Consider the following 24084-nt stretch of genomic DNA (forward strand, 5'->3'; position numbering starts at 1 on the left):
TACCTCTTTCCTTTCTTCAAACTGCGAAAATGATTCAAAGACAGCAAACATATAAATTGGTTTCAAGCTTTTGCTTTCGTTTATTCTTAAATGGAGGGTTTTCTTTCAAGAATTAAACAAAATCTCTATTTGCATGGCAGTTTCCCTTCTGTTCAGGTCCTTCTGAGTCACCAAAGTGTCTCTTGGATGCCCTCGGTCTCCAAGGAGGCTGTGCCTGCTCTCGACTAATCACCACTAGGAAACTGTGTAGAGATGGCCTAGTGATAAAAGCCAGACGGTCAGCAATGCTCAGGCCAGTCTGAGCGTCTTCACGTGTATAACTGCACACTGAGACTGTGTCTACAGAGCATCCTCAGGCCAGGCGTACTTTGTCCACCGAGGGCATGCTGCTGCCAAGGACGCTGGCACTCGCTCAAGCTGATGGCAAGGATGCCTTCCTTAAAGGCCCCCTTGTAAAATGATGTCAAGAACAGCCGGCTCTCACAGAACGCCTTACATGGCCACTTTAACAAGTCATTCATGGGACATAAGCACTGCTATAATTTGGAACAGCCGAGAGCATATAATTCAGACTCGCATACTCTGACCCTGGTGAGCTCTGTGACAGTTTTTGTCTCTTATGAAAGCAGCCTGCTTATTGGTAATTCCCGTAAATAAAGGACTTATTTTCCTAAGCAGTTTGCCTTGATTGTGCGATGTCCTAGCTTCTCCTCTGCCGTGGAAGGAACTTGGATCTTCTGGCTTACTATCTTGTGCAACAGAAAAGACGAGAGGAACTTGGGGAGTTTTCAACAAGCTAAACTCCTAATTTTTGTGACAAAATGTGAATGGAGATGATGAACTTATTCATGAGAGATGAGAAGTCGGAGATGAATGATTTATGGGTTGGAGCATTAAAATGTATTAATTTAGCTCAGAGGCAGCAGATCCGAATGTTGGCTTGCAGAAGGGACACACACAATGGTTATTGCGGTGCAGAGAGCATGCACGCAAGGTTGTGCAGTCTGAGTGATGTGTGTCTAAGAGGTTTTGCGGTGAGCGAACCTGCTGCACTTATAGAGCACAGCCAGACGCTCAACCATTGATCTTGGCAGAGCCTTGGAATGTGAATACACCCGCCCCTCCCCCCCCAAGAAAACCCACCTCATGCCTACAGGTTGGGAGGGTGGAGCAAGATGAGCATTCCATAACAGCGCAGGTCTACAGTAGCACATGGCTTCCGAGGCTCAGCGCTTAGATAATTCTTTGTCGTGGGACCACCCGATGCTTTTTTGGAACGGCCAGCAGCCTTCCCATCCTCCACCCATGAGACACGAGCAGCACATATGCCACTCCAGAGCCAGGGCATCCAAGGTTGCCTTCCCATGTTTCCATATGTCCCCTGAAGGCTGGCTGGGCGCTGCCACTGTAATTCACAATCCTGATCGTGTGACTACAGGCGGAGACCTCTCCAGGGACATGCCACAGTGCCATAAAGCATGAGCGTCATGCCGTATTAGCAGTTGAGATGCACTTGTTTGCACAGGATTCACCCACAGGACTCGCCAGAGCCCTAGCCCACTACTGTCTGTAACTGTCAGTACTGTCAGTAACCGCCTTCTCTACCAGGTTGTCCCCTGATCTTCATGGCAGTCTTGATAATTTCAGGACCCTGGGCAGGTCCCCATTCCTAGATATTCCTAAAGTCTGGCACCATTTCTAAATACTTACAGCCCACAGAGCTATGGGAGCCCGTAGATTCCAACCCAGCCTTCTTCCAGTTGCTTGAACACACAACCAAGCTGGATAGGAGTGTCAGGGTGAGCCCTGGAAATCTGACCTTCATCAGTACTTTCTGGGCATTGATTGTGCACTACCTCAGAAAGCTTCCTCTAAACCTCTAAGGGGAGAAATCATGTTGAGACCAGCATACTCTCAACCCAAGACCATCATCAGTAGCCTTCAGAGGCATCCGACACAGCAGGGACGAGGGTAGATGTCTTAGTGCCTGTGTCTAGCTCAAGTATGTGACCTTAGTAGTGATATCACCTACTGAGCTTCTACTTCTGCCACACCATGTGATGGACACAATTTGGTTCATAGGTCCTGTGACAGCCCAGTGAGATGCCACAGCAAGACATTTGCTTCTTATTGAAAGACTATGGGGGCAGTCACATTCTCTCCACTGAGATGGCTATGGAACAGCTATCCCCATATCTGCTTCCTTGTTTGTGCACACACGTGGGGTGTGAGAGGGTGACCCTGGGAAGATGGCTGCCTATGTGTCAATCTGAGGGCCAGCCTGAGGCCCTACCAGCTCCCATAGTCCTAGGAGAGGGTAGGCAAATGCTTTTGCACCAAGCACTCCACAAGGTTGCTCTTTTCAATTCTTTCCCGCTGAGCACCCGAGACCCTTGGTTTGGAAACTGTGCTTCAGCCAGTGCACCTTGGGGAGGAAGCCTTTGCAGACTCACGATCGTTCAATCAATCAATCAATCTCTCTCATTTCGTTAGACCTCAGATTAAAGAAGCTTAGACCTGTGTATCAGATATTACCAACAGCTAAATGAAGCACCTGGGACACAACTGTCCTTTGGGAATGTCCCTAAGCTAGTGTGGGAGTCTATCTTTACTATAGGAGAAGACAGTCTTGCTAAATAAGGTCACCAAGAGTACTTCTGTATCTAGGGACAATCGTGAAGAGACAACCCTGCCTGCCAAGGCAGCCATGCACTTGGTTCACGGTGAGGTCTCTTCGTTGACAGTCTGCCTGCACAGCAATGAGCCCCACACTTTGCTCCTGGTGAGCACATCAAAGACCTTCATCTTATAGCTTCACCACATCCATGAGCATGAAGCCTCCAAGGGGTGGACAGGAGGGCCAGCACTGTGGAGCCACAGAAAAGCCACGCCTGATGCAGAAGGCTTGAAACCCTTGTAGTTTGGGGACAATTGACACCTCCCCCACCCTGCCAGATCTTTTGTCACACTGGCTGGAAAAGCATGGCCTTAAGATATGGATCTGTGTAGGGGCAGAAGTTCCTCTTCTACACTAATAAATAGTTAGCCAGGCCAATTTGGTCCACTGTAAGTGATAAGGCTGAAACAAGCAGACGGTACACATGAGGTGCAAGACCCAGTCCCTAAGCACAATATCAGCCTCCACTCTAGTCCTAGAGATGTGAGGCTCTGCCCCCACTGGCCTGTTCAGTGCACCCATGACTGTGCTGGTATGACACCTCTTCCAGGGCAATTCAGCCAAAGGCCAAAATGGTCCAGCCACCTGAGTGGCCACACTTCCCTTCTAGGATGGCATACAAGGGCTCAGAGGAGCAGAATGAACAACACTTGTTCTGCCAACAGGTCTGAGAAGGTGAGGGATGATGTGTGCATCATGTTCTACTACATATATGTTCCCATAATAGTAAGAAAGTCAGCCAGAAGCCAGGGGCAGGGCAGGGACTCCCTAATGCATCTAGATCCTGTGGGATCTGGTGTCCATCTCCACCAAGATCAGATATGCTTAATCTAAGGCCTTATACTTTCATCTAATTCTTCCCCAGTAACAATAACAGATCAAAAGGCCCTGGAATCATTTCCTCCAGCCATACTCCTGAACTGGTGACTCTTGTGACCCCTGCAACACTCAATGTGGCCAGTGGAGCTGTTTACACAGAAAGCAATTAGCAAGCTGTCTTAGCCACTGTGTTAGTTAGGCTTTCATTGATGTGGAGAGACACCATGACCAAGGCAACTCTTATAAAGGACAACATTTAATTGGGGCTGGCTTACAGGTTTAGAGATTCAGTTCATCATCATCAAAGTGGGAACATGGCAGCATCCAGGCAGGCATGGCTCATGAGGAGTTGAGAGTTCTGCATCTTGATCTAACTGTAGCCAGGAGAAAACTAACTCTTCCTTCCTGGGTGGAACTTCAAAGCCCACCTCCACGGTGACATACTTCCTCCAACAAAGCCATACTTCCTAACAGTACCACTCTCTATGGGTCAAGCATATTCAAACCACCACAGTCACTATTCTTTTGCTGTGAACAGACACCATGGCCAAGACAACTCTTGTAAAAGAGAGCATTTCACTGGAGCTGGCTTATCATTTCAGGGGATTAGTCCATTATCCCCATGACAGGGAGCATGGTGGCACACTTGGTACTGCAGTAGTAGCTGAGAGCTACATCCTGATCATCGGGTAGAGAGAGAGAGAGAGAGAGAGAGAGAGAGAGAGGTGTGCTGGGCTTGGTGTGAGCTTTTGGAAACTTAAGCCCATCCCCAGTGCTGGGTCTATCTACCATCAAAGCCGCATCTACTCCAACAAGGCCTCACCTTCTACTTCTCAAAGGAGTAGAAGTGTCTCTCCCTGTTGAGCAAGGATTCCAATATCTGAACCTGTGGATGTCATTCTTATTCAAACCACCACATGTGCCTTATGAAGGAGAGCCAGACAGAGCTACCTTGGGGTAACTGTCCCCTAGAGTTATCTGTACCAGCCATTGGCAGGATAGAGTTCAAGTTCAAAGAGTCAGGTCTGCAGGATGGACGTTGCCTAGGAGATATGATGCTGCCAAGGTTGCTAAGGAACCAAGAGTTAAGCCAGTCTTGGGTTCTAACCCCCTCCCAGTGACTGGCTACCATGGCAGACATCACTTTTCCTCCTACACTGGTGGTGCTGACATCCACCTTTCTGCACAGAATTCTGGAGGGTTCCATAGTTTGCAGACCCAGCAGCTGGCACTCAGAGAGGGCTCACAAGTGCCCACAACCACAATGTTTTACCAAGAGCCACAGCTGCCACAGGAGTCAAAGCCAGTGCAAAGTAATACTTACTAAGGCAATGAAAGAATACGCCAAATTTTAGGGGGCCGAGAACAAAACAGAAAATGAGATGGAGAGTTTTTTGTTTTTTTTTTTTTTCCTAAATGAGGAAAGAAAATGAGAAGGACTAGGCAGCCAGGAGAAAGGAGGAGCCTGAGCTCTGAGCAGGCAGAGAGAGGGAGCCGCCGAGTGCTTACTGGTGGGCACAAGGGCAGCGTGCCAAGTTCTGTAATAAAGAAGTGATTAATTGAGGCGGCCCAGGAGAGGATTAGAACAGAGCGCTTTTGATATTGTGCAGTTAGGAAGGAAGGCTGCAAGGAATTTTAAAGCATATTAAGAAAAAAATAATAAAAAGGAAAGCTGGGGGGAAAAGTGAGAGAGAGAGACCGTGTTTTCTGCAGGTTCGCTGTTCAGTCCAGTGTCGCCTGCAGCCTGCAAACACCTTATGAGACCTCCCCCCTCCCAGTTACTCTACTGAGGGAACCAAAGCTCTCATTTGAGCACACTAAGGTGAAAAAGGGAGAACTAAATTCCAGGGTTGCAGAATGAGGCTGTTGGTTGCTCGGACTTCTGAAGGATTTTCATGATTGAGCCAGGAAGGTGGGATTCTCGTCTTAAGCGTGCACGAGAGAGATCCCCACTTCTCTGTGAAGTGCATGGATGGCTGTCTTTCTGCCTGGACTAAATGTGGATTTGCTGTGCCAGAAACTCTGACCAGTTAAAAGGGGAGGCAGGTTGCTACAAGGAAAAGGTCTTGTGATTCCAACCTTCAGCCTTTGATGACAGACTGGGAGAATTTCCGCGAATTCAAATTCACATGGTACCTTCCCTGTCCCCAAATGGGCCATCTTTGTGCCTTCCTGCAGTGAAAAAAATCCGGGTCACTCTGCATTTGAGAATTCTCTGAGCAAGATGGAAAACTTGGATGAGTCCTGGAAAGTCTGTGTATACAGCATGATTAAAATATATTTTATTTCCACTTTTCAAAGACTATATACAGTCACCCTTAGTATCAAAGGGGATAAGATCCAGGACTCTATGTAGGTACCTAAACAATACAATACTCCAGTGGCAAAGGACAAGGGCCATCCCCACATCCTCCCAGCACCTGAAATGACCTCCTGAGAACTGTTGTCAAGCAGTATGAACGCTGTTCACGGGGTCCTTATACTCTGCAGTTCAGGGAATACGGGCATGAACGCCCACGCATGCTCAGAAGGAGAAATCTTTTCTTTCAAATAGTTCTCATTCATGGTTGATTGAATGGTCGATGAGGACAACACAGGGAATAAGAGCTCACTATATTTTTAAATTTCATGAGGGAGAAACCTGAGATCTAACTCTGCTGAAGACACTTCAAAGAATCCTGATGGAGAATGCACGATGGTGAGCCTCAGTCCTGCCATGGGATGTAAATAATTTTAAGACGTCCCCATGAACAGAAACGTTCTGTGACAAAAATCAAGTCACCCAGCTGCTGCAGGGACCATGGACCATCCAAGAGATTCTGAGGGCTGCAGAGGGAGCGAGTGGATTGAGTCTAGAGTGGGTCATCAAAGGCTGGGGAGACCCTCCTGGCCTGTCTTGCTGGCAGGGGCGTGGGGGTGTCAGAGCTGCTGTGGTCTGCAGCTCTCCAGCCTCAGCGCCGTGCGTTTGCCTCGCTGGAATGAAAACTTACAACAGTGCCTAGATAAACCAAGCCCAGTGCACAGAGATTAGCTGCCTCAGGCCTCTGCTAAGCCCTAGCCTGGGAAACCTCTGCTCTGAAAGGTTCTGCCTCTCCATCTGTCAAGTGTGCACATTCTTGGAACTCTTTTCTCCACAGAGTTAGAGCATGCCTCGGTCCGTGCCCAGCTCTTGGTGAGTGTGGAAGCTATGCTCCCTGACTACCAAACGCTGCAAACCAATTCACCTTCTCTCCCTGTGACCCCAAGAGTCATCTGAGGCAGAATACAACAGAGGCTCCTCAACACATACTCTTTCTTTGATATTTTTTCTTCCAAGCTCCCTTCTGAGCCTGCATGATCCACAACCTAGCCTGACTCAGTCTGTGGGTAGAAACAGCTGGCCTGGACCAGCCACTCAGCTCCAGGGCCCAAAGATAGAAGGCCACTCCCTTAAGAATCATAGCATGAGAAGTGCTTAATCGGAGACAGAGGCTGGGCACCTATTACAGGGCAGGCACCCAGGGAAAGGGACCGGTGGTTTCTCTGTTGTGCTAAGTGTGGGAAGACATTTCGTCAGGAGAAAATAACACGCACTGAGGTTGTGGAGCTGCTAATGGCATGGCGTGGCCTCTCTGACAGACCAGGGGTCCCTGTTTAAAAGAAAGGTGTTGCTGCCCTATCTGTACAGTTGAACCAGGGAGCACTGCCTACCGGGGAGGTGGTCAGCTGCTGGAGGTGCGGGCTGTAGAGACTATGCAGCTGCCAGCTGGATAAGCATAAAGGGCCCTCTCCTGAGCAAGGGCTAGCCTAGGCTACGGGTCCGTCCCAATCTCAGTACCTGGTACTCCAAGGCCATACACGCGTGCTTTGAAACCAGCGAGTGCTGTTGGTAACAGAGGTACCCCCCCCCCAAGAGGAGAATCTGGAAATTACCGGAAGAGTCATGACCCAGTTTATACCAGGCATTGGGAGAGACGCCATCTAGCCTGTGCTGCTCAGTGGAATGTTCTGGAAGGCCCAGCGCCCAGCCTCAGGGTTGGTGGTGGGTGGAGAGGAGAGCCCAGGAGTGAAGCCTTCAGGCATAACCTGCCCTGTGAGCCATTCCAGTTCCCAGTTTCCCTCACAGAGTAGGGAATGACTGGGTCCAGCCAGGCCTCGCTGCCCATATGCCAGTCAGCTCCGGTCTGCCTTTTTGTTTACACCGAAGGCACAATGGGAGCTATAGCCCCTCCAATACATCATTTATAAGTGTATTCTACCTCTGAATGTACAGACAGGGCTGGCTGTGGGTGAATGAGCTCTGTGAATATTGCCAAGACCCTGGCTTTGCTCAGCATTCCTCCTCACAATAGACACCACACTTTGGAAGTAATTTTAAAAAGAGAATCAAAATAGTGGTACTTTTAGCCTTTGTTTCTTTTATACCACACTGCATTCTCTGTCTCTCATTCAGCCGCTCCCATTATACTGACAAATTAAATAAACCACTCCATTGCAAAAGGCTTGGGCAGGCAGGACTTCACTCCACTGCAGCCCCAGGAAGTCGGATAAACATTGAGGTGGCTTCCATTGCAAGTCCAGCTAACTTTCGTCAAGGAGGAGAAAAAAATGAGGCTGAGGGGTGGGGTGGCGTGGGGTGGCTCAGAGCTTGAGTCAGTCGGTCAGCAACAAAGATGAACTGGGGGTCTGAAGCGGGGACCGACCACAGCGGCGACCACCACCCAACCAAGGGCGGCAGCTTCCAGAAGTACTGAGAGTCCCTTCCCGCTGTGAGGCTCTGGGAGTCTGAAGGGTGAGTCACAGGGAGGGTGTGGGCGCTGGGGCTATCAGCCAGGGGTAGGCAGTGGCTATGCACAAGGAGATGCAGTGAGAAACCAGAGTGTACCCCAGAACCCACAAACATTGTGAACTTCCTCTGCTTTTCGTATTGCTTCTCAAAGAAGCAAAGCAATTCAAAGTCTCTCTCTCTCTCTCTCTCTCTCTCTCTCTCTCTCTCTCTCTCTCTCTCTCTCTCCACCATTTCTCTCTTATGTCTCCCTCCCTAAGCGATACTTGTATATGTAGTTTTTCATTTGTGCAATTACAACCTAATTTTTAGATACAAACAGGGAAGTGGGGTGAGAAATCAGAATTTTCAAGTGTGTTGTTTTGGGGATCTTCCTATAGACCAAAAAAATATATTTGCTCTCAAAGAGGCTGCTCTGGCCTGTGATGTGACCTTGAAACATTTAATTTGTTCTTGTGGGAAGGAAAAAAAAAAAACCTGTGTGTTTACAGAAGCTGTTTTAGATTAATAACTGGTTGTTTTAAAGAAGAAAGAAAGGAAAGAGACAGAGAGAGAAACAGAAAGAGAAGAGAGAGGAAGAATTATTTTCTGATAGGATGATATAAAGTCACTTGGGTTAAATTCCAGACTTGTGGTTGCTGTTGGATATTAAGCACCGTGGGCTGGGTTTTGATTTCGGGAAGCAGGCATGACAATCCTAAGAAATTGGTGTTGTCAGGACGATACTGGGCACCGAACAAAAACGGGTGGGATGGGTGGGCGGCAGGGGACGATGGAGTGAGGGACCCCAGGCAGCTGCTTCCCTTCTGAAAATTGGACTGCAGTAAATGCCAGTTGGGGTGGCTTTGAAGACGCCAGCCACCAGCTAAGATGGCCTCATCTAAAATGCAGGCGGTGAGGCCGGAGGGGGTGGGGGCTCTGTGTTCCAGCAGAGCCTTCCCCTGGTTCCAAGTCAGAGGGCACCACAGGCAGAGGAAAATATTGAGCCAGTGCGGGTTTGAACAGAAGCACCTGATTCGTCTTTTATTACCAAAGAAAGACTTGAAAGGCCCAGGTGAAATTTCCCTCCATTGTTTAGAAAAAAACTCTCTGTAATTTGCCCCCAGGGAAAGCCAAGCTCCTGGTGGCCAGGGCCCCGCCCCATCCCTCTGTCACCAGGCCTGTCTCTGGAAGCAAATGTCTCCAGAGTCCCTGGAGAATGGAGGCCAATGGGGCCACTGAAGGTCAGGGCTGCCCACTGCGGCCTGACTTTTAGCTAAAGAGGCTTCGCTTTCCAACCGCCCTGTCGAGTCTAATTTGGTGGCATTATGTGAAGGGGTGGGGCGCTTCTGACAGGAAGGGTTAAATGAGATTACAAGCCCGGCAGGCTGTCAGCAGCCACCGCTGGCTGGGATGGCAAATTGCAATTTAATGGTCAGCTTTATCTGTACAGTATCAGTGGAAATCGGCTGTTTTCAGCAACTTAATTGGCACTGTTTGCAGGAGTTTTTCGAGGAGGTAGGAGAGTTGACTGGATCTTAATGTTGAATTATTTAGAAAGCAAAACTGGCAGAAGGCTGGTGGAAATCGGCAGTGGGTCTTGTTTTTCTGAAGAGCAGAGAGTTTATGAATGGGCCAGATACTGAATTCTGCTGTAGTACCCAGAACTTTCTAAAAATACTCAGAGAGTCTGATATACTGGGGCTTTATTTATAGAGAAATAAACAAAGAGTGGCAATTGCTTTTCCGATCTGTGTGTGCGTCTGACTGTCGAGGGCATGAGAATACAGGAAGAGGCGGCAGCCGAGGAAGCAGCCATGTGCACCGATGGATGAGTGCAGAGGGGAGGCCTCAGGCTGGAGGGACAGGTGACCCAGAGAACACCCCTGGTACCAAACCGATGGCAGGACTGTGTGAGCACATGTGTAGGGGAGACTCATGTTATATGCACATGAAAAAATAAATAGATGTGCCCATGAATGTGGGTGAGTCTATTCCAGCATATGAACACATGGGAGGTGTAATGTGTTCATGTGTGCAGCTTTGGATATGTATGTATACATGTGTAACTGTGAGTGTGTATACCCACGTTAATGAGTGTGCATAGATATGTGCATATATGTAGATATGTGTTAGAGTGTAGGTATGTGTGGTCATATGTGATGTGTGTACATCTGTGTGTTTGGACATGTGTGTAAACATGTATGTATGAGTTTTGGAAGTCAGTACAAAAGTTTGATGTGTGTTTCTGTGCCTCTGTGTGTACATGTGTGTGAGTCATGTGTATGCATGTATATGAGGAGTCTGAGTCTCTGTACACAGAGTATAGATGAGTATGTTTGTGTTAAATACATGTAGCCGTGATAGGTGTGGGTATAACTATATACATATGTGGGTGTGAAGTATGTGGTATATGTTGAATATATGTATATGACAGTCTGTGGGTATAAGTGTGTGAGTGTGATGTATGTATATATTTTATGTACATGTATGTGAAATTTGGGGGAATATACGTGTTGGGTTGATGTGTGTGATGTGTATTATATGTGAATGTGAAAGTGTGTGTATGTGGGTATACATATGTAGGTATGATACATGTGTAGATACATGTGTATGTTCATATAGGAATGTATACATATATTATGATGTGTGTGATATATTTACATTTTTATATGAGAGAATGTGAATATGTGTGTGATGTGTCTGTGTATGAATGTAAGTGAGTGTGTATATGGATATGTATGTGTGGTGTTTGTGTTGTATATAGTGTATGAGTGTGCATGTGTCCATGTGTGATATGTGTGGTGTGCTTGTATCGTGTATGTGGGCATATACATAGGGCATTTGAATGAGTGTGCATGTGGAATATGTATATGAGTACAGGAGGGCACACGACTTTGGGTATATGCTTGATTATGGGGTATACATTTTTGGGAGTGGGGGCTAACCTGTGGCAAGTATGCCAGTTTATCTGTGTCAAAGCTACAATAGTGAAGGCTAGAGCATCACGCCTGCCCAGAAAGCCATAGTTTAACAGTGGTACCCTGGTGTCTGATGCACGGATGCTCTGTCATCTATATGCACATCTATGTGCACAAGGAGGGTGGTGTGTGGCAGCTCTGTGTTTGGTCACCTGTGGCAAACAAGGAGTCAGGAGGGAATCTGCACAGCAGGGATATGGGCTGGCAGCTGATACTGGTAGTGTGTGTGGCCCTGTGCACCTGAGGGAGGCTTGAGTTGCAAGGACAGGAACACGTGTGGTATCCTTGGAGAAACGAGGCAGAAGGGAGAGAGAAAACAGAAAGCATCGCACAGGCAGACACCAGCATTGTCTGTTCCCAGTGAGGGGTCAGTTCGGCAAGTTCAGGATTAGTAAATTTAATATCCTGTCAAAATCCTCATGATAATGAACGCTGCCTGGGCCGGCTGGCACGGCAGCTCCACACTGCAGCCGACAAGATAGCGCAGCTAATTTATGAGTGAGGGATTGGGCTGTGCTGGCAAAGCAGGCTGGGTCCAGCAACAGAGGGCGGTCCTTGCTTGATGGAGAGCCATCAGCTAGGGATATCACTGGATTCCAGTGACCCACACACAGCATGAGTGACCCTTGTACGGCTCATTCCTTGGGGCCCTGGCTTGCAGAGAAGGATGAGGGGAAACACCTTTCAAAAACGGACTCAATTCTATCTGCCTAAGATCCCTGGGTCGTTTTTGCCATCTGAGGTAGAAGGTGGGCACAAAGTACTCATGAAGAGGTCAGAGGCTCACTGCATGCTGTGAGGACAGGCATGCTGGGAAAAAGGAAGACTGGGGGCTGCAACTACCAACGGGAGCCGGCCAGGGTGGGTCTCAGGCTGCACAGTGATGCAGCCTGCCGTGCTCCTCAGTGAGGAACATGCAAACGACAAAGTTCCTGTGCAATTTGTCTGAGGCTCCGCACCTCTCTAAGCAGCTGTCACCGCTGTGCATGATGGTGCATTGAATCTGAATGGGGCTCTCCACATCAAAACCTCGCTTCCATTATGATACCATCTCCCGCTCAGAGCTGTAATGCTTATTAATTCTGCGCCCATGCTCCCGGCTGAGGCAAATGTATTCCATCAGCCCAGCATTTAATTTAATTAGTACAGCTGGGCTCTCATTCTCCTCTCTGTGTCAGAGGTATTGTCAGCACGTTCTGCCGTAACACAATTACTGATTGCTTTTAGATAGGCAGAAATATGATTAGGGTATTGGGTGACTGTATCATAAGCCTTATTAGATTCATTTGAAATCTGGAGATAAATAGGAAACTTTTATTTGCAGTGTAATGAGATTATGCTTATTAGGCCAAGGCCTCGCAACCTTTTGCAAAGAACACAGCGTATCGGTCGGATTAGACCCTGGAACTACACTTTCTGCTCTCAGCTCTGAGCAGCCATGCTGCCCGGTGCAGACTTAACGGTTGTCTTCCTGCACATGGTTTGGATCTCAGACGCCTGGGTATCCTCGCCAGATCAAGGATGGGGGCAGCTTTTCTCCTTCTCCAAGTCTGGGGAAATGCGCCCATCTTGAAATGGAAGAGGAGGGAGCAGTCTTATATTCTGAAAAAAATCAATGTGCGGACTAAAAGGAGTTATTCTTCTCAGCGCATACGTGTCGTTTATAGAGGTTGGCGTGCAGGAACCGTCTCAAAAGTCCCTGAGCGCCATCAGAAGGCGGCCATCCTGCCTGTTGTCATGATGATAGCCAGTGAGTCCCACGGTGGTGCTGCTGCATCCTCTGTCCCCAGCGGTCTTCGGAGGCCTTGAAGCTCCGATGTGGGCAGGGCTCCTGAGAACACCCCTTCCTGCCTGGGACGCATGCGCAGAGATGTGAGCGTTGTGATTGAGGCTACCTTCTGTGTCATGAAGGAAGACGTTGGAAGTAAAGCACGGCATTCCCTGAGCTGAGCTGGGGCCGATGAAGTCACGGCTTATAAAATACAGGGCTTTCACATACCAGGAAAATTGTAACGTATTTTCTGAATATAAAAAAAATAAATAAATAAATAAGGGACGATGCATAAATATTGTTTTAGAGAAAAGATCCAAAATGTAAAACCTAAATGTATAAAGTGCATGCCATTTCCCTGACTCTTGTGATATTCTCTGACTTAGTCCATTTTCACTGGGTCACCCCCACAGGAACATGATTTCAGCCAAGCTAAGTAGGCTGTTTCCAGTCATGTGTGAAAGTTGCTGTTAACTTACACAAAGGGAGGGACATTTATTTATTTTGTTTTCAAGGTCTCTATTAGCATATCTCAATTATGCACAATAGTGGTCTTCACTGTGACATTTTTATATTTGTAAATACTTTATTTTTGTTACAGTCACTCCCTTTAACCTCTTGGGTCACTCTACTCCACAGTCATCTGCTTTCCATCTGGTCCCTCTTCTACTCTCATGACGTGTGTGTTTGTGTGTGTGTGTGTGCACACACATGTGCATTGTGAGCATGTGTGTGGCTATGCATGTATACATGTATGTGCATGCATGTGTGAGTGTGCATGTGTATAAGTGTGTGTCTATGTACACACATGTGTGTGAACATGTGTGTGAGTTCATGTGTGCATGTATGTTTATAAGTGTCTGTGTGTGCATGCATATATGTGTGCATATGTGCAAGTGTGTGTCTTTTTATGTACATGCATTATGTGAGTATATGTGTGAGCATTCTTGTGTGCATTCATGTATATAAGTGTGTGTCTGTGTGTGCATGCATGTGTGAGCCTGTATGTGTACACATGTGCAAATGTGTGTCTTTTTATGTATATGCATTGTAAGCATGCATGTGATTTGCATATGTGTATGCATATATGTGTGAGAGTGTATGTGCATGTATGTGTGTGTCTGTGTACATAAATGTGTGTAATTATGTCAGCATGCATGTACGTAAGTATGTGTGTGAGTATGAGAGAGATAGAGACCAGAGGGGAAAAGACCCAGTGAGTTAGGGCTGCTTACTGGAGTATGGGTGAGGGTTTAACAGGCACATGGGCATTTATGGGTCACTATACTACTAAAGTAGATGTCTCTCTCACAACCTCCCCAGAAACCATTGCCTATAGACCCTCAGGAAGGGACAGGACATGTGACGCTCTTCCCCCAGCAGTGGGAAGCATTTGTGTTTTAGTTAAATGTATGTTCAAGTGAAGGACTGTATGCAGAAGAACCTGTGCTGGCCCCACAACCCAAAGAAAAAAGATGAGGGTATGAAGCTTGGGGGAGCAGGGCTTGTCTTGTAGGCAAGGAAGCTTTGGGAAAAAATAATGGGACACCTTTATGTGGGGAGTGTACACAGAGCCACTACATTTGACTGTTGAAGATGTCAGAGGTTCAAATGCCTTCAGTTCAAGGAGTGAACATGAAGGGTCCAGCTGGACATGATCCCTCAGTTCCTGGCCCTCATCAGACTTAGTGCTCTAAGGCCTGAATGGTCCTTCTCCTCTGCTAGTCATTGGTCATTTGTGACCCAATCAAATAACTCCTGTGAGGACACGTGATCTCCCTCCCCCCTCCCCCTTGGTCCTTGCCAAAGCTGCCAGGCAGGGGGCAGAAGCCTGAGCAGAGCAATCTGCATTTGGCATTGAAAGAGCTCATGTGATGTTGAAGTTCAATGAAGGACTGAGGAGGGAAGGCCGAGGAGAACTGAGGGACAACTGGGCCTCTCAGGACAGTTAACACCCACCAGGACACAGAAAACAGCCACAATTCAGTGCCCTCGGCTGGTGGGAGTCCCTAGCTGCCTCCCCTTCCCCAGTTTGCCAGGTAGGCCTTTTAGATCCTCCCCAGGAAGTACTGTGACACACTGGCGAGTGGCTGCTGTTGTGATGTCATGAGCCACTGAAACAAGAGTGCAAAATGAAACGTATTATTTTTCTAATGAAAACTGAATTGAGTATTTTAGAAAACCCAGATAAAAACAAATTGCTTTAAAAAAAAAAAAATCTAGAAATACCCGTGTGTTCGATCAGTGTAAATCCTGGGCTTGGGGGAGGGGTGGTGATTAGACCCTAAGATCCCACCGTCAGGGGGCTTCCCAGGCAGTTCTACTCAGTTGTCTCGCTTTGAGGAAGCTTGGGAGATATGTCAGGAGCCAGTGTTGTTGAGACGAGAAGGAGGCTTGCTGAGACATTGCAGAGACGTTGGAGCTGCGTCAAAAATGTCCATGTTATTTCTTGGGAGGTAGAGGCAGGAGGCACAAGAGCTCGGGGCCAGGTTCAGCTGCATCGATCACTGGAGGCCAGCTTGGTTTACACAGCACCTGTGCCAAAAAGCAAAACCAAAACAACAGAGAGGCATGCTCCACATTAAGATGCTGCAGGCGTGGGTCTGAACTGTTCTGTGAGTCCATTGGCCTCCAAAACAGATCTGGCCACAGACCCGTTCTGTGTGGCAGGTCTGGAGGACTTCCAGGATGGGGGAGGCTCGAGGACCGTTCTGACTGCGGTACAGAAGGTCTAAAGACCTTCTGGTGTTCTGCTGAGGTTAACGGAAAGTAAAAGGAGAATGCGCAGGCGCCTAGGAGGCGTGTCTGCAGAAGGGGGTATGGATGACAAGGTTATGGGAGTCTGAGGATGGGCTCACAGAAGGGTTGGACCTTTCCAACTCTAACGGGAACCGGGAGTGGTGCCTGTGGGGGCGATTGTTATGCCCCATGCACTCCTGCATGTTCTCCACATCCAAATCCCACCCCAACCATCTCAGAGACAGTCATCGGGTTAGACCACCCTGTGCCGGTGTTGCCTGTTGCTTCCGGCAGCTGGGAGGTGAGCAAGCTGAGGCCCATCGCTGGGATTCAGGGTCCGGAGCAGTCAGCTCTGCTTCACCATGAAGGTATTTAGCTGCGGGTCATCGTTTCCTACCCCCACACCCCACCCCCAGTGAATCAGATGACAAGCTTGCTCCATTGCTGATTCAGGGAGTGGCCTTGTGGTGTCTCTGTAGAATCAGGACCCACACTGCGGCACACGTGAGACCCAGCTTGCCAAGGGCACCAGAAAAGCCTGGGAACGGAGCAGGACTTTGGACTTGGTATTCAGCACAGATGCCAAGATGGGGCTCTTGATGCACAGCACCCCGAGGCAGCTTCCAAGCAGGTTCTGTTGCCTGCCAGTGCCAACCGGGAAGAGCTGGCCCACAGCTCAACAAGGGGCGCCAGGATGAGGAACCTCAGCTCCCTAAGGCCTGCTACAAGCAGTAGAGCTCAGAGCTAGACAGCGAGGTTGCCATCTCATCTCCAGTCTCTTGGTGAAGGAGTCACTTGGTACCCTGGGTACTCAAGGACCCCAGTCCTCTATAACTACCTGTCTTCATCCATGTCCAGCAGGTTTACTCCATTAAATCTTAGGCCAGGCACATGTGCCCATACACATCACACACACACACACACACACACACACACACACACACACACACACACCACCGTCATCATCATCACCACCACCATCATCACCATCTTCTCCATCACCACCACCACAGTAATTTAAACAATAAATTTAAAAGAAAAAGAAAGCGTGTGTGTGGAGGAGATGACTCGGAGGTTAAGAGCAAATGCTGTTCTGCAGAAGGACCAGAGTCTTATCCCAGACCCCACCTTGGGCAACTTGTAACAGACTGTATCTCCAATTCCAAACTCTGCAGATACCCGCCCTCAAGTAAACAAACCCACATATGTAGATTCACACAGACACATAATTTTAAACTAAAGTAAGTCTTTCTTTCAAAAAAACAAAAACCTCAGGAGCATGTCACATGGTCAGCCTGACCTCTGGTCACATGATCAACCTGACATCTGGTCACATGATCCACCCGACCTCTCTCCTCAGGGGACCTGAGGATAAAGAACAAGCTAGACCCTGGTCTTCAGAAACTAGAGGTTATAAAGAACAGACCGAACGGGGAAATAGAGAAGAGAAAATATCAAACTATGTCTCCCCTCACTTTGTCATTCACATGTCTGTTGAAACATCTCATTAGATGTCTCTAAATATCTGAAATTTTATTTTTAAATTTGTTTATTTTTACAAAATTCTCCAGAGTCCGGGGTGGGGGTTAAGAATGCTTGCTGTGCAGACATGCGGACCTGCACTCAGAGCCCAGCACCCATGCTAACAGCAGGCACCCATGGTTCTCCCAGAGCAGCTAACAAGCTTGAAAGCACCAGTTTCCTCTCACTGTCCCAACCCTTTCAGGGAGGGTTGCTCTCCAGTACCGAAGAAGAAACTGGGAGCAGTTTGCCCAAATTCATACAACCAGGACGCTGTGGAGGCCCCTAGAGTGCGCTAGCAGCCACTTTAGACACACCGCCATCAGATGGGGTGTTATCTCCTTTACACATGGTGATACCTCTATGGGCAGAGTGACATCCACTGTAGACTCAATGATGGTCACAGCAGGCATGGTGACACTTGGTGCAGTGTCCACTCTGTACACTCTAACAGCCACTTAAGCCTGATGATGTCATATAGTCATTAAGATGTTCACTGGAAACACTTTAGGTGGCTACGGAGCTAATGACAGAGAAATCTGTTGTGGCACTACCGAGTTGCTGGCTGGTCTGTGTCTCTCTGTGTATCTCTATCTCTGTGTGTCTTTCTGTCTCTGTGTTTCTTTCTGTATCTATCTCTGGATCTACATGTCTTTCTGTCTCTCTGTGTGTTACTCTTCTCTCTGTCTCTCTATCTCTGTGTCTCTGTGTGTCTCTATCTCTGTCTATATGTGTCTGTCTATCTCATGTATCTCTCTCTGTTTCTCTATCTGTGTGTGTCTCCATCTCCGTCTCTCTCTGTCTCTCTCTCTGTGTCTCTCTCTGTCTCTGTCTCTCTCTGTCTCTGTCTCTCTCTCTTTCTCTCTCTTTCTCTCTGTGTGTGTGTGTGTGTGTGTGTGTGTGTGTGTGTGTATGCGTGTTAGCCATGGAGGCACATGAGTGGTCCATCGGAGGTGGCTGGAGAGGTGCTGAGTTAAAGGTTTCCGTTACTATTTCCTCTGCTGTCCTCAACTCTGAAGCAGGCAGCGCCACTATAACTTTCAGAACAGCCAGCACACGAATACCCCATACAGAGGAGGCCACATCATTAGGTGCTAAATACATGTTTATAGTGAAATAAAAAACAATTTTTATCTCTGGCCTTGTTTTACAAGCGGATGCGAGCAAGAGGAAAATACTGACAGCCAGTCTTCCAGGAGTGTGGATTAATGAGAGTGCCGTAATTGCTATATGTTTGCTTGGTGTGGATTCAAAGGTAAATCACAGCAGAAGTAATTAGATAATTATTAAAGTGTGCATTTAATCTGCAAGCCCCAGGGAATATTACACATGAATTCATTGGAGCCTGTTCTGCTTCCTCTGAAGAGCACGTGCTGCCTCCAGGGTCCTCTGCCAGGCTGCTTCTGAGAGAGCAGCGGCTTGGGATAACGCCTCTGCCTCAGGTCATGTCTGGCTGTGCTGATCTCTGCCAGGCTGTGTGAGTGCGCCCTTCCCAGGAAAGCCGACGCTCACCAGAGGATACACTCGTCTGTCCGTCACTGTCTCCTTGGGTGTTTGTGAAAACTCTCTGTTTCCTAGAAATTTGCCCTGAAGCTAAAAAGCCATTTCCCATGAAAGGCTCCTCTCTCGACTCTCCTTCAGGTCTGTCAGAGCCAAAAGCCCTCCAAGACAGGATAGCATGGAGGTGGTGGGATTTAATAACTCCACTTGAGAGTCCAGGCTCGCTTCTAGGCTTGTCTTGAGGATAGCCAGTAGAAGGGAAGGCACTCGCAAGCACAGTCAGCTTTGATGTGTTTGTAGCTCACGGAGTTCTGACCCTGTAGTTTCCCTTCAGGTGCCGCTCTCATCTCCAGAGGCCAAGGGCAGTGGGGTTGAGGTCAGTGGTCGTGTTTTGGAAAGACCACCCCCACATCCCACTCCCGAGTCCTGCACCGCGATGCGATCACTAATCATGTGGAAAGACTGGGTTAACAGCACGTGTAGAACAGCCTTAAGTAAGGGTTCAGCGGAATCACTCATTCATTAAAACACCAATCTCTCTATCCATGTGGAGACTTGGATAACGCTCCCTAAGCCTAAATGTGTGAGGGCCACACGAGAGCTGACATAATATCCTACCTCGAAGGCTGGAATTCTTTTCCTATATCCAGCCCCACGGTAATAAACAGGTCCATGGTCCCCCTGAGCCTCCTCTTCTCACCTGTAGCACTGTGTGGTTAGGAGGAATCAACCATTAACTAATGGAGTACATTGCAGGCCCTGTGCCTAGAAGTTCCCTATAATAACTGTGAGCCAGAAAGACCTATGAAAACACCTCAGCTAGAGCCCACCTATCAACTGCCAGAACCGAGTCACTCTCTTCTTCCCAAAGGAGGAGCCTCTGCAGAGGCTGAGCAAGGAGAGGGGCTGACAGGCACCCCATGGTCCTCTCCAGAGTCCATGATGACATTGTCATGCACAGTGGCAGTTAGTCCCCAGCTGTCTGAACTATAACCTCTCTAGGAACATCCTGCCATGAAACCCAGGCTTCTTAGCAATTCTTAGCAGCTCCCCGGATCCACCTAACCTACTAAGAAATTAATTATATATATTCAATGGGTACCAGGGCTTCTGTGGGCTGGTTTCACTATGACCTGGTAGTCCCTGAAAGAGCCATAAAGCTGGTAGCATTAAGCTGCTGGGACAAAAGCTATAATAAGAGGTTGGCATGAGGATGGCCATTAACTCTTACTGTCAGACTCTTTTTTTTTTTTTTTTTTTTTTTAAACGTCATGTTTCTAACCCAGGTTTTCCCGTCCTCTCCAGACTGATATTCTAGACGATACCTTAGACACTTGCTACAGACGTTCTCAGTGTGAATCTTCAGCAGTGTCAGGCTCGTTGACTTAATGAGCTCTGCATTCACCTTGCAGGGAGGCCAGCTTGGCCCCCAAGCTTATGTCACAGCTAGGACATAGGTATTTGCCTTCCTTCACATACAAACTGTGTTCGAAAATTAAACGTCTGTCTCTTGTTCCTGGAGTGTGCTGAACCTACAAGGGAATTAGAAATCAGGAATGGACCCCGAGTCTAGCAGCTACTAAAAGCAAAGATGGCAGGCTTGTGTAGGTGAACTCCAGGATAGAAGATTTGGTCCTATGTGAATTACTGTCCCTCAGACTTTCTGTTTCCAGTTGGTCCTACATGAATGACTGTCCCCTGAGCATGTGTTCCTGCAGCAAGCACTAGGGACAAGTCGGAAACAGCCACCTCACTGCCTGGGGAATGTCCACAAGTAGCCAGCCAGTTCCTGAAGCTCCTGTCTTGCCTCTAACAGTAAACCTTATATCCCCAGCTATCACTAACTGCAAGAGATAAAGTCACCCCGTAAGCTCCTGGGAGGTACATCTACTTCTGGATCCCTTTCACAACCTCCATGTGCATCTTCAGGAGCAGTGGAGAGAATGTAACACTGAGCCAGAACCCACGGCTATGTTCTGTCCTGTTGGAACATGTCAAAACTGGATCCTCCTGAGAGCCATGCTGGATGCCCTAACTGACACACGAGTGGGACAAGGGAAGGAGGCTGGACCAATGGAGCCCCTGGCGGAATCACCCAAAGGACCTACCATGCAAGTTGCCACAGGGTGAAAGGACATCCTGTAGTGTGGTGTCCTCCCCTTCCCACCTTTCTTTCCCTTCAAATGGATGACAGAGAAGCTACGCTTTCCTGCGTACCCAGAACATGCTGGGGTACAAGGCAGAGAAGCAGGGAACTGTGGCCATCTTGAAATCAAGGCGTGAGGCTGTGTATGGAGCACACACCTTAAGCCCGAAGGAAACACCATCAGCTCGTCCTCCACTTCCTGGTTATCCACCCAAGCTCCGCAGTCTGCAGACAGTTATTGTTGGTATGAGCTTCTAACAGTGCCGCACCAACAGCACCTCAGTAGGTAATAAATTGGGGTCTGCTTTATGGGCGAGCGCATGCTCTTCTTCCAAGTTCTCCCAACAGCCGCTTTCTAATTACCATTGCATATCAATATAGATGTCGGATCCAGATTTAACCAGAAAATGGGAGTCGCACGTGTCCATTTGGGGAAGGGCCTATTGAAGGATGGATATTTGTAGGGATGAGGTAGACTTGGGGATGTATACACCTTAGATCTACCTGGAACATGTCAACATTGGGCAGAGGGAGATGAGAATCTTGCTAGAAGTGAGAAGTAAGAATAGGCCAATGGGAAGCCAAAAATACAAACGGACCAATAAGAGTTCAGAAGTGTGTATGGACAAGCTGGAGGTTAGAGCTGTGAATAGCCCAACAAGGAAATAAGAAACACGAGTGAGTCCATGTGAGATTAGAGATGCACGTGTACCAATGGGAAGTCAGAAACAGGCGTGGGCCAGTGTGAAGTCAGAAATATGAATGAAGCAATGTGAAGTCAAAAACATGAATGGCCAATGGGAGATCAGAAACACAAGTGGGCTAATAGGAGGTTAGGAAAGTGAGTAAGCCAGTGAGAAGCCGTGGGGATACAACATGAGACCAAGCACAGAGGCCAAGCATGTTCTGCTCTTGCCTGAGGTCCTGAAGGAAGGTGTATGTGGAGAGAAGAAGCCTTAGAGAGAGAGAGAGAGAGAGAGAGAGAGAGAGAGAGAGAGAGAGAGAGAGAGAGCTGTCTTGATCCCCAGGCTATCCCTGCCTGATTCAGGCCAGCCTTGCCTGGATCTCCCTTCACCTACATTTTTTAAAAGACACTGAGTACCAACCTTGTGAGATCTTCCTTGGAACTCCAGACAAGGGCTGGGTCTTGCTGGGCAAGGCCACTTCCCACCTCACTGCGGCCAAGAAGACCCTCATGCCAACCAGTGTGGAGGAGTACTGGCTAAAGAGTCTGGGATTCTCCCTTGGGGAAGGTGGAGCACAGGTGTCCCAGCACAGATGAGTTCTTGGGGGGTGGGGGAGAGGATGCAAGCTAAGCGTCAGGACTATACCCAAGTCGCCTCAGAAGTCTGTTTACACAGCCAGTGAGCTGTGTTGAGAGGAGCTAGTGCTGAAATGAGTCTATTGATCACCCTTCTAAATACTAGATAATGTCCTTTTAAATATGAGCAAATAGAGCTGGGTGTGACCACATGCACCTTTAACCCCAGCACTTGGAGGACAGAGGCAGACTGATCTCTATGAGTTCAGAGCTAGCCTGGTCTACATAGGTAAACCAGTTCAACCAAGGTTAAGTAATGGGGAAACCCTATTGTTAACAACAAAAAAAGTATGCAAATAAACCCCATATTTATTGTTTCAATGAGCAAATCTCTGTGACACGGACCCTTCCCAGTCCACAGTCCAGTGACCCTCTAGCCTCACCCACAACCCATTTTATAAAACCTTCCAATCTCATGCCTTCTGAAAATCCTAACAACTCTCTTCACTCTGCATTCAAGAAGCTCTGCCTCCATCTGCAAGGGCCACGTGACCTCTCAGCAGAACTACAAGCTGCTCCCCCCCCCACACACACACACACGCACACACACACACACACACACACACACACACACACACACACATACACCCTTCACTCTCAGACCCTCACCTCAGTCAATTAACAGCCGATGAAGGAAATCTTGATGCCTTTTAATTTCCATCCCGGTTGATTTGACGTCCAAGTTTATGCTGCTGTTTTGTGGACCGAGCAACAGGGGCAATTTAAATTCAGGAAATTTCGTCCATAGGTGCCCGCATTTACATTTCATGAGTTGTTCACAGAGAATAGAGTTTATACACTCCCTCTGAATGAGAACAGCGGTGGCTGAGGGGGCAGGAAGGAGCCTGTGAGGATGCCTGGGCCACCGCATAGCAACCGCCAGGTTTCCAAGGGCAGATCGCTCTCCGACCCTAAGCAACTGGATGAGAACATCAAAACATGCCTGCTTCAAGACGGCTAATGCCCATTAGTGTTGGGGACTGTTACCTCGATCAGGAGTGACAGAGCCCTAATTATTAAGGTAATTAGAAGTTATAACACTGGCAACATGAAAGGGAGAAGTTCCAGAGCCCATTAACAATGTTACTTTAAGTGATCTGGCTGTGAGCTGTTCAAGTCTCTAATTACATTACACGTCCGTCTTCAAGGGTGATGTGATTAACCGATGGGTGAGGGATTAATGTATAGTGACTACTGTGTAAGCGCCGTAAGTACTATTTTCACAGGAATGGGCTTCACGCATGTCATTGAGTTTTCTTCCACTAAACTGTACACATTATGTCACACACACACCCCAAAAAAACCTGACCTTGATGCATTCATATGCTTTATGAGCAAATATTTTGTGCTCTCCTGTCCCAATTAACTTGCTTCTTTATGTTGATGGCACATTCACAGGAGTGTAGCTAAAGGTAAACCCAGCCGTCTTTCACTCATGAACAAATGCAGGTGCGATTTATTGATACACACAGAAGGTTAGCAATGTAACTCCCCTCCCCCTCCTCCCTCCCCCTCCCCCTTCCCCAGGAGTGTAAGTTACAAAGGAAATCTTCAAACAGTAAATATGCCCTTGAGTATTTGTACAGAGAACTAAATTTTATGTTGCGTTTATCGCTGTGGCTCTCCAGAACACTTTGTCACGCTATCCAAACTGCTTTTCTTAAGACACAGTAAGAGGGCCAGTGAAATGGCTCAACAAGTAAAGGTGCTTGCCGCTAAGCCTGTTGGCCTGAGTTCTATCCCTAATATTCACAAAATAGAAGGAAAACATTAACTCCAGAAAATTGTTCTCCAGCCTCCACATAAATGCTTTGGCATGTACACATACACACACACACACACACACACACACACACACACACACA

Source organism: Mus pahari, chromosome 19, assembly GCF_900095145.1.
Source record: "Mus pahari chromosome 19, PAHARI_EIJ_v1.1, whole genome shotgun sequence".
In the NCBI taxonomy this organism is placed as follows: domain Eukaryota; kingdom Metazoa; phylum Chordata; class Mammalia; order Rodentia; family Muridae; genus Mus; species Mus pahari.